The sequence below is a fragment of the Mustela lutreola genome, chromosome 1, assembly GCF_030435805.1.
Source record: "Mustela lutreola isolate mMusLut2 chromosome 1, mMusLut2.pri, whole genome shotgun sequence".
NCBI lineage: Eukaryota > Metazoa > Chordata > Mammalia > Carnivora > Mustelidae > Mustela > Mustela lutreola.
The window spans coordinates 56,038,752-56,054,882 of NC_081290.1; the positions used below are offsets into that span (position 1 = coordinate 56,038,752).

Below are 16,131 nucleotides of genomic sequence, written 5' to 3' on the forward strand. Positions count from 1 at the left end.
GAGGCACAAGCTCAGATAACTTCCAGTTATCATTGTTTTATGTTCTTGTGGGTTTCTTTGTTTAATTTCGTTTTGTTTTTTTGTTTTGGGAGGTTTGCTTGTTTTTTGTTTTTGTGTTTGCTTTGTGAATCCATCAGGATCTGCTCAGGGAACTAGAATTACAGTTTTAAAGTACATCATACTAACGCAACAAGGTTTCAGTCTTCCTTCTGCCCAGCCCCCAACCCCAGCACCATTTGAGGGTAAAGCACGATCAGCACCGATTTAAGATCTTACTTATACCCATGCACAAGAGTAAACGCCTGACTATAAGCCATTGTTGTCCAGGTTTCTTTGTTTCTGTGAGCCAAAATATTTCTCGAGCAGAGAAGAGAAGCAAAGATGATTGACAGTTTGGAGCCGAGTCTCATCAGCTGCTTTGCTGACAGCCTGGTGATGTGCACAATGCTGCTGATGTGTGGGCAAGTGACAGGTGATTGACAGCACAGGACGGGGAGACAGGGAAGAGGAAGCATGCTTAGAACGCCTGACGCACTGTTTATGCAGTGCTCCCAGCTCTGGTGCTGACACCTTAACCCGTTCGCAGTCCAGGCAGTGGGTGCCAGGCTGTGAAAACACCTGCCAGTGTTGGGCAGCAGGCTACAGCTCTTCCTCGAGACTTCCTGGGGAGTTGACAGCCCTGGATTTCTGCGAAAGGAAAACAAGACATGGCTATTCCATTTCTCTATGCGAAGAATTTCCCCAAATTACATTTATCTTAGGTACCAAGAAATATGTCAGATGGAGTTTATTTAGTCTCTTCTAGAAAAAAAATTTTTTTCCTTCCTTTTCTCTCCCCATCTCTATGTGTTTACAGGGTCTGTCTGGCTCTAAGATATCTTATCTCTAAGCTACAGTAAATCCTATAATATGTGTTGGCTTATTTACTTGGTGTCTGTCACCATCCTATTAGAATGTCATCTCCGTGTGAACACGAGCTTTCTATTATTTATTGCTGAATTCTCGGATTCATACAGGAAGTTGTACACAATAGGTGCTCAATAAATATTTGTTGAATGGATGATTGAATGAATAATGGACATTTGGAGAAAAGTTTATAACCCCAAACAGAATGTTGGCAAAACAATTCCTTGACCTAAATCATGAGACTTTCTAAAGTGGGAAGAACATAATCTATAGTGCTCTGCTGGTGTTTTCAGAGAAGCTCTAGGATAAGGTCTGATCTACTTTAAGCTAGAAGGGGGAACCAGCAATATAATAATTCAGGAAATAATTATGCTTTCGGAGGCAGCATACAGCTTCTCTTTCAGAAAACTCCTCCATATTGATCATCAGTCCAGTCCCCAAGCCCTTTCCCCTCCTGACTGGCGGGAGGGTAACTCCCTCCCCAGGTGGAATATGACGGGAACAGATGGAGACTGCTGATGTCTTCCTGGAAGACAGGGGGTGAGGTTGGTGTTGCATGGTGACAGGTAGACAAGGTTAGCAGGCCATGAAATTGAGCTGTGCGTCCCTACCTGGTGCAAGCATCAGGAAGGTGTTTCTTTAGCAGCTAGAGAAGTGGGCAGTTTGAAGAGGTAGTTTTCTCCCTGCATGCATGGAATCTCAAGTGGGGAAGAGACCTGAGACAGGTCATTCCCTCTTTGTCAGCAGATCAGTAGTTAAAGACAGTTGGAGCTGAAAAGCATCCTTTCTGAAAACTTGGAACTTGGTCCAGTGAGTCCAGCAGTGAGTCATTGGGTTTCAGGTTGGCTGACTCCAAAGTCAAAGCCAGGACACCCTCCTTTCCCTACCCCATCTCATGTCTCTATCACCCCATAGCTAAAGGGGAAGATATGGATTTGTCAATTCACACATTTCCAGGAACAGAAGCCACAAATAATTACCAAGGCTTCCTTGACATAGAAGGCAAAGAGGAGCAGAGGGATGACATTCTCATGCCCTGGGTATGTTTACTTTATAAGGCTAAGTCCAGCATGATCTGCTGTTGCCTTTCCTATCTTGTACAAAAGTGATCATTTTTAAGTTGATTGCTCATTGTGAGCCTCAAGCAAGTACTTCTAGTTCTCTGCTCCTTTTTGAGCATGTAAAGGAATGGTGTCCTATATCACTCTCTCTTTCTGTGACCATCACAAACACGCTTTCTTTGGGAGATGGTACAGGTAACCCCCCAGGAGACCCAGGCTGTGTCCAGGTTCACACTGGCCATGTTCTTCATCTGTAGGAAAGATGTGGTTCATTCAGGAGATCTCTCTTTGCTGGGAGAGATGCAAGGAGAAAGTTCTCCTGAATCCCATGATGTTGGGTAGGACCCGGGGTTGCACCATGTAGCAAACATGTTTGAATGTTAATTTGTGCTTTGATTCATAAACAGAACTTCCATTTCCTCCTCCGCAAGATGTCATAATACCGTCACTGGCTTGTGTGAAAATTAAGTGAGATAGAACAGTCAGAGAGCCTCAGACCATTTGAAGCATGCGGTAGGCAGCACTGATGATTACTATTGGTAACAATGCATTCTCGTAGCTTCTGTGTCGTGGAGAAGTTTTTCAAGTGGGCTCCATGTGCAGAACTTGCTGCAAAGACTCGCTCTTTGGCTGGGAGTCACACACACCCTCTCTTGGGCGGTTTCTAGTGAAATCCAGCACAGAAGAGACTTGTGTTCTCACAGGCTTTCCTCAGAAACTCCCTGTTGTTTCTGGTGCATAGGTTATGTTCAGCAGGAGAAGAGACAGCAGAAGGTGATTGAGAATGTGTGAGGCTTTGTACTTTGAGAGACTGAAGACTCCAAACACTAAACTATGTCTAGGTTGGCATTGCCTTGGAAATTAAGGTTAAAAAATAATATAACTGCTAGAAAGCCATCTTGTTTCAGGGCGCTGCCCATTGGCCTGCTTTTCAGGGAAAAGGCTTCAGTCAGGGGCTTGGGGTCTGAGACCTGAGCTCCAACCTGGGTTTGTCTTTTACTACTTGTGTACTTGGTGAGGATCAGTGACCTCACCCAAAAAGGGAGGGCTTGTTGAGATGATGTTTATAAGGTTCAGCAGAGTTTCCAGCACTTTGAAAATGCTCCTTAAATAGACACTGTTTGATTGAATTCTACTGTGTGCATTTCTGACTCCAGATTGAGATCTAGGACAATTCAGAAAAAATTATCATTCATCCATTAGAAATTTTTTTTCTTTTTAATTTATTTTTTTTAGAGAGAGTGAGAGTGAGCATGAGCAGGAGGAGGAGCGGGGCGGGGTGGGGGGGCAATCTCCAGCAGACTCCCTGATGAGCATGGAGCTGGATGAGAGGCTTGATCTCATGGCCCTGAGATCATGACCTGAGCTGAAATCAAGAGTTGGACAGTTAACCAACTGAGCCATCTGTCATGAATCCTGTAACTGTTGTTTGTAATTTTGGGTTGGTGGATCCAGTAGTTTTTGATCATATACTTATTTCATCTTGACTTCCATATTCTGTCTGGACTAAAGAGTTCTCGCGAGACTACACATTTACACAGTCACATTAGTCCAAGACTGATGTTTTTTTCTCTGTAATTGCTGGGGGCTGGGGGGACATTTCACTCAACAACAAAAAAAGAAAATTGTCTTAGGACATATCACCCCCCACCCCATGCCCTTATTTTCTTCTGTTGTCCTCAGTCATCTGGTCCCATCTGATACTGTGAAGCACTGCCCATCGGCCCCTCAGTAGAGCCATTCCTATACTTGCTGTTTCTCCTTAACATTTGCTTCCTCACATCCCTTTTTTCCTGAAAGCTCTGAGAGCATTGCGATATTGACGAAGTTCTTCAATTTTGTCTTGTAATATGTGTTTTTATGTGTTGTGTATTTGGATGTGTCCCCCTAAGGTAGAGAAATTCTATGAGCCTCAAGTAGCTTCACTATCTCTGGTTACTATTTTTCTCCTGCTTTTTATTGGCTCATGTCATCCAGCTGTGTTTTTATAGTGCTTGCTATATAGGAATTCTGAAAGCATTTCTCCCCCTCCCTAACTTTCTCTTTCTCTAATATCATATTGCATGATTAAAAATGTATTTCTGGGAAAATCACTCCTTGAATATATGCATAGGTGTTTTGACACGGCATATAGTAACTGCTTGGCACAAATGTGGCCGTTTAAAAAAGTTACATGCAGAAAGGTGCACTGCAGCACATGGGGAGAAGGGGTTTACAGGGCTCCAATCCATGCGGTTCTTTTCTATGAACAAGGCCTCTATAGAATTCACCCAGATATGAAGAGGCCCAGGTTAGTGTTGCTGGTGCCAAAAGACCCTATGCTTTCTCAAGAGACAAGTGCCAGCTGGCCCTTGAGATCTTCCTCTGTAAAGCAACTTTGTTTCTCTGAGAACTCCTCAGTTGTTTAAAAAATGATGAAGGTAAAGATCAAAATTATGGTCTTTGGATCCATGCAGATTCATTTGGAGCTTTTGTTCCAGTACGGCTGTGTGAGGTAGGCATGCGAAGGACATGAGGCATGTTGCTTAAACTGTCTTAACCTCAATTTCCTCATATGAAGCATTAAGATAATAATAATGCCAACATCAGAGGGTACGTGTGAAGATTAAATAAGATTAAATAACATGTAACCTTTGCCGAGTGCTGCCCATGGAAAATACTTATTGCATGAATAAATACATGGAATTAAAATAGAGGATAATTCCTACTACTCATCCAGTCAGTTGGCACATAGCAGGGAGAACTCAGGATTTGGACAAATCAGACCCGTCTTCTTTCTATATAGGAACCTTAAGAATTTAAAGATGAAGATGGCAATTTAAACGAGTCCCGGGGTGCCTGGGTGGCTCAGTGGGTTAAGCTGCTGCCTTCGGCTCAGGTCATGATCTCAGGGTCCTGGGACCAAGCCCTGCATAGGGCTCTCTGCTCAGCGGGGAGCCTGCTTCCCCCTCTCTGCCTGCTGGTCTGCCTGCTTGGGATCTCTCTCTCTCTGTACAATAAGTAAATAAAATTTCTCTTAAAAAAATAAATGAACAAGTCCCAAACTATTATAATGATGTCCTGTTCAAAAAAGGGTGAGGTTTCCACTCTCTATTTTGCTCAGGGAACAAGGAGCTGTTAAACACTTATTGAGTGCCAGCCACTGTGCTAGGCACTTATATGCTCCATATTTTGTTTACTGATGACCAGATGAAAGGAAATGGACTTTGCATTAGGAAGTGTATCTTAGAGGAAAGAATGCACCTACTCAGAGTAGGGCATGATTGTTAATTACCAGATGATTGTGGCATCTTTGTTGCATCCTGACATAGATGTCTTTGTCTCAGATGATTCTGGGGGGAGGGGAAGATTTCCTTTGCATGGAGTGGCATTAAATGGTTTCTGGGTGGCTCTAGCCTCTGAAGTTGTGATTTTCTTGTGTGACCCTTTTAAATGGCAGTCTTCATTAGGCTGGCAAGATTTGGAGTAAATTAAGTTAGGACGAAAGCAGACTTTCATTAGAAGTTCATTTGCACCTGTATTCATTCCTTGATTCATTCATTCAGAACTCAACAAGTTTCTGCTATTTGCCAGACATTGTCATAAAGAAGCAGACAGTTTTTGAAAGGAAGGCAGTTCATCACAAATTTTTTCATTTACTTTTGATTTCGTTCTATTTAAGACTCTTACCTTAAGTTAACATAATCAACTAAGTAGCTCAAAAAGAAAATATTCATGTGACATTAATACAAAATCTAGGGCTAGCTATAAAAAAAGACTTAAGAGAAAGCTCACAACTGACAGACTTCTGAAAGGGAAAAAGGAGACTGAATGTCTTCCCATTTGTGGTTTCAAATGGATGATATCAAAAGTTGCAAATTGGCTGTAGCAATAGATTGAGCAGACATTCCATTCTCTCATCACTAATAAATACCACACTAATGGTCACACGAGATAATGGACAGAAAAGTGCTTTGAATAAATTTAAAGTGCCATACAAGTTAAATATATAATTATTATCATATTTATAATTGGTCTTTAGGATGGTGACTTTTAATTTTCCCTTTATATGTCAAACTGTTAAGAAATCTGGGATGATTGTTGGATCTTTTCTCAGGGGTTAAAATTCATTGTCAGATACACAGATTTGAGCATGTCAGGCCTCTCTGATTGCCCATAAGAATTTATTTGGGAGTCCTGAATGGGGTATTAGTCAGGAAATGGACATTATATAGTTGTTTTTGAGACTGTGTGACTATGGTATCCATGGGATCCTGGCACATGCATTTCTTGACTCTTGGCTTCATAGAATGCATTCCTATCCCTATGTCTTTCCTATGGTTCTCAAACCAAGATGGTAATACACCATAGTGAGTAACAGGACAAATGTGGCTTTTTTTTTTTTTTTTTTTCATTATCACAATGGCAGGTGGTGCTGGTGGTATTTATTATCTGAGGGATGAAGAAAATAAATGTTCTGCCCAACAAAAAATTATTGAGAAATGTCTCACTCAATCCTCTTTACTTCCAATTTACTCATCCTTTTAAGATAGGGTTGCTAGATAAAATGTAAGTATACAAATGCAATGCTTGGGACATATTTATGCTCTAAAATTATTTGTCATTTATCTAAAATCCTGTGTTTTTCTTTCTTAAATCTGGGAGCCCTATTTGAAAGAACCCAGTCCATTCTCAGATATGAAATCTTGTTTATTCCAGAGTAGATGCAGTGGGATGTAAGCATGACCCATCATATGAAAATAACTTCTAAAAGATTTACCTGGCCCTGTTATTCACAGTGGTCTTACCTCTGTGTTCAGCAGCTATACTCACCAGCCCCACCTATATAGAATGAAACAACTCAACAGAGCGTGGGAGTGCAGGCTGAAGACTCCCTGAATTTAAATCCAAAGTCCCCATTGCAAGCATTCCACAGTTGCCTACACCAGCATTTGTGCAGGTGCTCAGCATACACACATGGGTGTGGTGACTGCCTGATTGCCTGCCTTAAAGGAGCTTACAGTTAAACAAGGGAGAGACATACAAACAACACAATTTAATGCAATGACATCAACACTGGAAGAGTCGGGCTGGCAAAGTACCATGAGGCATTGAGAAGGGAATGACCAAATATACTTTAGAGACAAAAGACTCAGGCTGGCAAAGACTTCTTTCTAATCTTCTGAGACTCTTTATTTTCTACAGCCATGACAGAAAACGTCTTGCCACAACACCTTGGAAATATAAGGCTTTCAGAAATTTTTGTGGACTGAATGAATGACGTAGTGCTGGTCAATAGTATAAATATTACTCAAGCGGTTTGATTATTTAGACCACAGACACATCATTGCACCTATGCTTTCCCCCCTGTTTTAAGAAGTTTCCACCATCACAATCTCAAGTTGTAGCAACTCATTTTGTATTAGGAAGTAACAGAAATGTCACAGAGCAATTTGGAAATTTAACCACAAACAGAACAAAGATTTGAGACTCACATTTTAAACACCAAATTAAGATCTCATCTACCAAACCCACAATACCAAGAGTGATTTTTTTTTTTCCTTTAGTGCTTTGGCCCATGGGATAGTAATTGCACCACTTGGTTAATCTGCCAATCTATTAAGTCCAATTGTGCCAGCAAATTTCATAGAATAAGTAGTCCTCAACAATAGTTAACTAGGTACATGAATCTTCCTGAATGAATCTTAATGTATTTAATTTCAGTTGAAATGCCTATTTTCTATTTAACATTTCTCAAGGACTTTCCATGTGTCCGCTTTCTCTGCCTTGGCAATAAGAAAACGAATGAGCAAAATCTCGAGTCTTGGAGGTGATAAAGATCTGGTGAACTATTGTTTCTAGGACTTTACTATTTGCAGGCCTTTACCAGATCTTTTTAAATAGATGCCTTCTGCTTTTGTTTATGAACTTGTTCTTAATAATGGTTACCACTATATTTTTAGACTCTATTCAAAATGCAATATTGGTATGACTTTTAAACATAAAACATTTGGAAAACCAGTGCTAAGCTGAGATGCGTGCAGCATTTCCTTTTGTAATTCTGATCTGTGATCTTGTTTAGTGGGGTGAGCTTATCTGGGGCATCGTCCCCACAAGTCAATGTATAGCTTAATCTTAAATTTTGTGTTGTGTTTTCATGTTGTAGATGCACCTTGTTTATGCAAGTGAAGTAAAATAAAGCATTTGTTGCGGTCGGGTTAAATTGGCATTATCTACCAACTGTATTAAGTGATGTTCAGGTGAATTTCATTAAGAAAGTCTCCATGATGAAATCACCCATTGTGGTGTGTTTGAATATTTATTGTTTAATCAAGTTAGTCATGTTAGAGTATTTGAATTCAGGAGCTTGTAGAATTTGGTGCTTTCATGTATTTTGCTTTTATTATCAGTCCAAGAGAATCATGATGTAGTTATTTATTTTTGTGAAGTTTGTGCTTTCCTAATTGGTGCTGTCTTTAATCTCCTCTTGGATGAGAACTTCCATGGTGCAACATGTGTCTTTGGCTTTTCGATAACGCAGGAAGACTTCAAACTGACAATAATTGAGGTTCAGAATCATTTTGAAGATCTGTAGAAAGAGTAAGAAAGGGGACTTGGGAACATGTTAATAAAACTACTCCCTTTTTATGAGACAAGTTCTCCATTTTATCTAGAGCAAATAGAACTTTATACTAGTTTTTAAAAGATTTTATTTATTTATTTGACAGACAGAGATCACAAATAGGCAGAGAGGCAGGCAGAGAGAGGAGGACGCAGGCTCCCTGCTGAGAGGAGGGAGCTCGATCCCAGGACCCTGGGATCATGACCTGAGCCAAAGGCAGAGACTTTAACCCACTGTGCCACCCAGGCGCCCCTAGCTTTATACTATGTTTACAAACTTTTCTGGAAGTACCGATGTCTGACTTCATCCTACCTTTAAATAATCTTATTTACAATTTTATTGTTGGTGTTTTACTTTGAAAAATACATTATTTGCTATGCTAGGATGGGTTAGTTTACATTGAGGGCAAAGAAAAACCAGAAGAGTTCTTCCAGATTAGAATTAGGAGGCAAGCCTAGTCAGAAATATGCAGGAGGGTGTTTCTTCACAGATGCACAAGATACCTCTGTGCTGCTCTCACATTCCAGGAAAAATCAACCATTTCAGGTAGTTCTCAGTGAAAGAATGACCATTTGTGTCTGTGTTTCAGAATTAAGACAAGTGTGAAAATTGTTCAAAAATGGAAGTTAGTTACCTGAAAGTTACTTTTGTCCACGTAAAATTTCCTCTGGAAATGTGTGTCGTGTCCTGTTTATGAAAGCATACAAGCATTTGATAAAGTCAGCTATGTTGCTTCACTTTTCAGTTGAGGTATTTAGGAATGTCCAACTTTTAGGCCTTACAAAATTTGGTCACAATCAACTTTTCCAAGCTTCCCTACGTAAAGTACCTTCAAGTCCCTGTGCTTATTTGCTTCTCTTCAATAGAACCATGACAGAAATGATAAATGGTGTTTGATGGATTATGTAAATAAACTGCTAATTATATCCTTAATAGTGCTCCATACTTCTAGACACTGTACCCACATGTATTTCCTATAAAATGCTTTAGTACTTAGAGATCTATTTTTTTTATTTAAAAAAGATGGGCCCCCAAATCAGTAATTATGAGAGTTATTATTCAGGTTCACAGCAGTGCGGCGGCTATTTTTCACTCGATAATTACCTTGTTAAACTAGTGTCAGACCAGCGCCATGCCTTATTTAAGAAAATGGTCCACCAGCCCTGTGCAAGCAGGCCCAGCTGTGGAAATTTTAAGATTTATTAAATCCAGGCTCGTCTTCAATATTGCCTCATCGACATTAGTTACGGAAGTTCTAAAAAGTTGTGTATTTCTCATTAGATGTTTGTCGTATCTTTCCTGAGATCCCTTTGTATCTCTTGACAGTTGGCATTTCCTCTGTTCTTCCCATTCTTAGCTCTGGGCTTTGCTCCCAACCAGGGCATGGTTTAATTGGCACCATCTCCATTCAGAACCTTCAGGAAGAGAAGGGAAGATGACCCCTCCCCAGGAAAACAAGGAGTGCTCATGATACCTTTTCTCTCCCTACTTTCCCTGGTTTTGAATTGCAATTTTATTTATTACTTCTTTCTTTTTGGAAAGGAAATAGTAATATTAATAAAAACAAAAACTTTCCAATGTTAGCCGTGGTTTTGTTGAAAAAGATACAGATTCCAATTTTTATTCTCAAATAAGTAATTCTTGCTATGATATCATTAAACAAAAGAGAAAAGTTAAATACTTAGTGGATTCTTGTGTTGATGTTTTTCAAATGTGTCCAGCAGTAATCTCCTGGATTGGATAATGAGTTAAAATGACAAGCATTCTGATAATGCTTTGCAGTTTATAAAATTCTCTCATAAATCAGAACCATCTGTAAGCTCATAGAGGGAGAGGACAATGTTTTACTCTTCTCTGTAGCCTCCATGCCTGCTGCTGTAAGGGACAGAGAGGAAGTCTGTGGTTAATATTGGGTAAGCAAGACTGGATGGCAGTGTCTCCCTCCAGCCTCACTATGCGCCTGGAAGCAGGTGTTGTATTAACTGTTTATACTGTAGAGATGAAGAAATGAGGCCTCTCCAGACTCAGAACTCTCAGCTCTCCTGCCTTAGACACCCATATTGTGGTCCTTACCATCCTGCTTCTCAGCAACTTTTTTTTTAAACAGTAGAAGATGTTTAAATGTTATCTGTTGGGTGAAAAGAAATTCTAATTCCTTGTTCTGGATTCTGGAGCCTTCTGTCTCTCTCTCATCGGTTCCTCCCAGAAACAGCACAGGTTAAGAATAATTAGTTCTTCATGGCAAAAGCGTTCCCCCAGCATATTTTTCTCATCATAGTTAAGTGTAGATTGCTTAAATCCTTCCAACATCGCCGCTACGAAGCTGACATTTATAAATTTTCTTTTTCAACGCAGTATGGGGTCCTCCATATGTCTTCCATAATAACTATCTATGTTTTCAGGGAATCTAAAGATTTATTTCCTTCCAAGTCCTTGTTGCTGGCATTTTCTCCAAGCCTTCAAAACTGCCAAGAGATGAACTTCCATTTAGAGGAACTGTTACATTTGTCATTGTGAATTTGCTAAACTTTGGATAAATTTGAAGATTTATGCTTATTCCCAAATGGGCCTTGAGAATATCTTTGAAGCTCAGAAGTTCACGCTTGACTTCCTTTTCCACTGTTCTAAATAAATGAGTTCTTAAACCCATGCAATCTCCCTGCCTGGGCTCTGGGTCTCTGTCATTGTCTCCGACTGCACACGTTTACAGCGCCAGAACTCAGATGTGACTCACTTCTGAGGTGCGAGGGAGAAGGGCCCTCTCTTTGCCTTGTGCTATGCGAACTGCACACTCAGGCTGTGCTTCCAGGATGATCTGATTAAAGAGGACTTTATAGTAACAAAATAACCCCTCACTTTAAAGAGAAATAACCCAGGTTGCAGACAGAGAAGCTTCAAATATTAATGTTGTCCTGCAATAACCACGTGACCTTGATTGTTATATCTAAGGTCTCTGACCTTTCCTATGAACCTCACTGTTTTCATCTGTAAAATGAACATAATACCTCTCTGGCAGTGATATAATGGTATTTGCAAATAATATATATACAGTCCCCAGTACATGGAAGTTTATCAACAGGAAGTAATTATTATAATGACTATTATAGATAACATACCAAGAAGCTGACTTGGCTTTGACTTGTGCAAGGGAATCCAGCTGGTTAGTCACATGGTTTCTGGGGACATATATAATTTTGTTCTTTGAATCGTCTTTGGAATCTCTTGGATTCAAGTATAATAGGAAGGCTCAACAAATTCATTGAGTGTAATTATGTACAGAATATTGGAGGCAACCTACCTGATGAGTGTTCTAGTTTTCTATTGCAGCATATCAAATTGCCACAAATGTGGCACTTAGATCAACATACATTTATTATTTCACAATTTCTGTGGGTTAGGAGTCCAGGCACTAGTTAACTGGATTCTCTGTGCGGAGTCTCACAGCACTGAACTCAAGGTGTCACTTGGGACAATGGTCCCATCTAAGTCTCAGGGTTGCTGACAAAATTCAGTTTATTGCAGTGGTAGGATGGAAGTTCCTACCTTCTTGTTTGCTGTTAACTAGAGAATGTTTTCAGCTCCTAGAAGCCTCCCACTCTTTTTTGGCATGTGGTCCCTTGCACAACATGGCACCTTATGCTTGCAAGGCCAAGAGAATTCTTCAAATCTCTCTGACTTTAAGGGCTTACCCAATCAGGTAAGGCCCATAGTGACATCATTCTCCCTTTTGATGAACACAAAATTCATCTGCTTAGAGACTTTACATTTGCACAGTCCTTCTGCCATTTAATATAACATGTTATGAAGTGGTACCTCACCCCAGTCACATGTCTTTCTCACACTCAAGCAGAGGGGATTATGTAGGGTGTGTACACTGGGGAGTGGTATCTTGGGGATCGTCCTAGCATCTACCTACCACGCACATGAGACAAGTACATAGTTACGATATAAGACCTCCTGACGAGCGTCATCAAACAAGTGGAAAGTGCCCAGTGAAGCCCAAGAAGAGAAATTATTTCCTGTTGGCAGAGGGGCAAGGGTTGGTAGGCATGGCAGAGACAATGTGTAGCATTTGGGTGGGCAGAGATAAAGGTGAGGGGTCAATGAGGAAGGAACAGAGTGAAAGAAGCCCATCCCAAGGGAGGCAAAGAAAGTATTTGGGGGGAAATGATCAATGATTTGGTTTGACTTTAAGGAGCTTCTCCATGGTTTTCAAAAGACTGTTGGGTTTTGAGCACATGAGACAGATAAAAAATAGGATGTGGACTGTCAAATTCCATGAGTGTCCTTTACTTTTTTTTTTTTTAAGATTTTGTTTATTTATTTGACAGACAGAGATCACAAGTAGGCAGAGAGGCAGGCAGAGAGAGAGAGAGGAGGAAGCAGACTCCCCGCTGAGTGGAGAGCCTGATGTGGGGCTCGATCCCAGGACCCTGGGATCATGATCTGAGCCGAAGGCAGAGGCTTTAATCCACTGAGCCACCCAGGCCCTCCTGTCCTTTACTCTTTATTTATTTATTTATTTATTTATTTAAGATTTTGTTTATTTATTTGACAGAGAGAGAGATCACAAGTAGGCAGAGAGGCAGGCAGAGAGAGAGAGAAGAGGAAGCAGGCTCCCCGCCGAGCAGAGAGCCCAATGCGGGACTCAATCCCAGGACCCTGAGATCATGACCTGAGCCGAAGGCAGCGGCCCAACCCACTGAGCCACCCAGGCGCCCCATGTCCTTTACTTTTTAATGTATTCACTAGTCAATAAGGGAGGAGTGGGCCTGACCACGTGGAGTTCCGAATCCTCTCTCTGTAGTTACTGCCCTTCAGGGCCTTGGGACAGTTGTTTCTCCTCCACCCTTTCTGACAGAGAATTCCAAATCCTTAGCCATCTATGATTATAAAATGCCATTTTCTGGCGGCCTCTCCTCCCATGGATCTAGAAGCAGGATGGACAAACCTGTGAACATAAGTTCAATTCTGTTAACTACACATTACGCCAGCCAGAGCTTGTTGTAGGTAAAAGGACACCAAACCTTCGCATTGTGTAGGAAACAGTGCACTTAACCGTTCGTGTGTTTGCTTAACAAATGTGTTCCTCTGTGTCCTTCAATCTGCTCTTCCTCTGAAGATGCGGTCAGTGAGACAGCCATGGTACCTGCTTTCTTTCACAAGGTTTATAAGCGGGACTTTAGAATCTAGATAATTTTAGATGATTTAGACTTTAGAGTCTCAAGGGATAGACAGTTAACAAAATGGAGATACATTCATTAGTCGTTAATTTCAGTGGTGATAAGTGGTACATGCAGAGTATACAGGATACCATGGGAGCAAGTGGGGGCTTGAACCAGTCTCTCCAGAGGGGGCAGTAGAAGGCAGGTCAAGCTAAACCTCTCTGAGGAAGTGATAAAGGGTGAACAAAATCTAGGAAAGTAAATGTACCTAGGAGAAGAGACAAATTAAAGTAAACACAAGGGTTGCTATGCATCCATCAGGCAGACAAGGCGAAGAAGTTTTAGACTGAGGATAGAATGAGCCAGTTTTCACTCTTTACCTCCAACCTCTCTCCTTAGCTCTCCCTGGAGGACTGATGGTCTCTGCTCTCTGTGCTTGCGCTATGGAGTGCATTCATCTGTCATGGCGGAGCTCCCGTCGTTCACGGTTATCTATTTACGTGAGGCTCACGTGGGATCTCATCACACATGTCTTCAGACAGTGATTATAGTCTTTTCATCTCTGCTCTCCAATACCTAATACTTCACCTGACACTACAGTGGGCACTGAATAGTATTTGTTCAATGAATAAACCAGAACTAGTTGGGAGTGATGAAAGTAACATGCTGATAGGCTGTCATGCTTTAAAAGGAAGATCTTTCAAAAAACCAGTGGTCCGACATGAAAATGGTCTGCCTCGGAATGAGAGGCAGGGCTCGCCATCCCTGGAGGTGACAAAAGTCCTGTAACACTGTGTATCTGAATCAGAACTAAGAATTTGTAAAATTTGACTATAACTACTATCAATTATCAAATTATGTGTTTGATCCTGATTACTTGAGAAAATTTGTGCAGTTTTTATAAATGCTTGATTTAGGTCCATAAGTAGCATTTTTGATTGGGAGAAGTCTTTCCTGGTCATATATTTCTGAGTTGAGCTCTGCATTTTGGTCTCATTTCTGAAAGTTACATTTATGATATGGGAGATAAAAATTTTTTAAGTATGCCTAAGATTTCATGGATTACATAAAGGAAATAGGCCAAGTAGTCATTAGAATTGAAAAGTCTGTCAAACTATGAATGAAAATATGCCTGTAGGGCAGAGTAAGGAATCTAGATAGGCAGAATAATTGTGTCACTTAGTGTAGAAGAAAAATACGTTTTCATACACATTGATGAAAAGTCATCTTGAGCACAGTTATCCAACGACAAAGAGAAGCCCAAGGAGTGGGTATGCCCCAGAAGTCCATGAATTATATTAGACAGGTATCACATTAGCATGAGACAAAAATCAGAACGACACAGAAAGTTCGTGAGTTAGTACCTGGCATGCTGATTTTAGCAGCAGGCAGGGCAAAGGATGTGGAGGGACAATCAAAAGAACAGTTCACACTATTGGAGGCCTGGTGGGATCGATCCATGGGCAAAGAACAAAAGATCTGCAATGTAGCTAAGCAACTGTTGCCAGAGAATGCCTCCTGATAGACACCTACAGACCTCCAAGGCTCACGAGTGGCCTGTTTAGGGCAGTGTCAGCTGGGAACACAAGCAAACGCAACCACATGAAAGAAGAATTTAAACAGTTAGGCATCTGCAGGAAAGAAATGATGGAAGCGGTCTCTTAGGAATCAAAAACAAAGCCGGATTTCTTTCAAATGGAGATATCATAGTTGAGTGCTCATACGACGAAACCAAGAAATAGTCCTTGAGGTCTTGCAATAAAATCTGTGGTGACTCTTTCCAATCTCGAATTCTAAGTTTTAAATTTTATATTGTTCCATTTATATATAAACTGAACCACGTTATTGCGTGATTGCTTTATTTCATATTTGAGGAACCTCCCTCCTATCATCCAACAAGTAAACACATGCTTGACAATGCATTTTATTTATAGTTTTTAAAAGTACAGACATTTGAGTTCCGGTATAAAATGCAATCTACTTCATTAAAAGAGAAGTTGCTTTCGGGTAGTGTAAAACTGTAACAACTAAAAATAATACAAATAAAATAAAATAAAGCCATAACAACTTACCCCTTTTTCCCTCTTCTTCATTGTACTCACTGCATACTCCTCCAAAAAAATTACGTGCAAAAGAAAATTTTAAAATCTTTAAATCATCGAAATGAATTTCAGAAACTGATGGGGGTGGGTCAAGATTCAAGATTCTGAAGGAAGATGATTTCGAGGGTTCCTAGATTGGTTTAGTTAAAGAAAAACCCAGCTGAAAATTCCACTTAGGGGAATTGGAAGACAGTCTCTTTCTTTCAATCTTTCTCCCTTTCTTCAGTTTTTTTAAATTAACTTTTTATTTCTTCTTTTATCACAAAGATTTTTGAACAGATATTTAAAATGATGGA

At 40.5% G+C, this 16,131-nt stretch overlaps 1 protein-coding gene across 11 annotated transcripts in view; it reads left to right on the top strand.

Moving 5' to 3' along the window:
• The window catches only part of LDB2 (LIM domain binding 2), a 372,947-nt gene that overhangs the window by 136,869 nt on the left and 219,947 nt on the right, over positions 1-16,131 (top strand). The gene's annotated exons all lie outside the window — the stretch shown is intronic.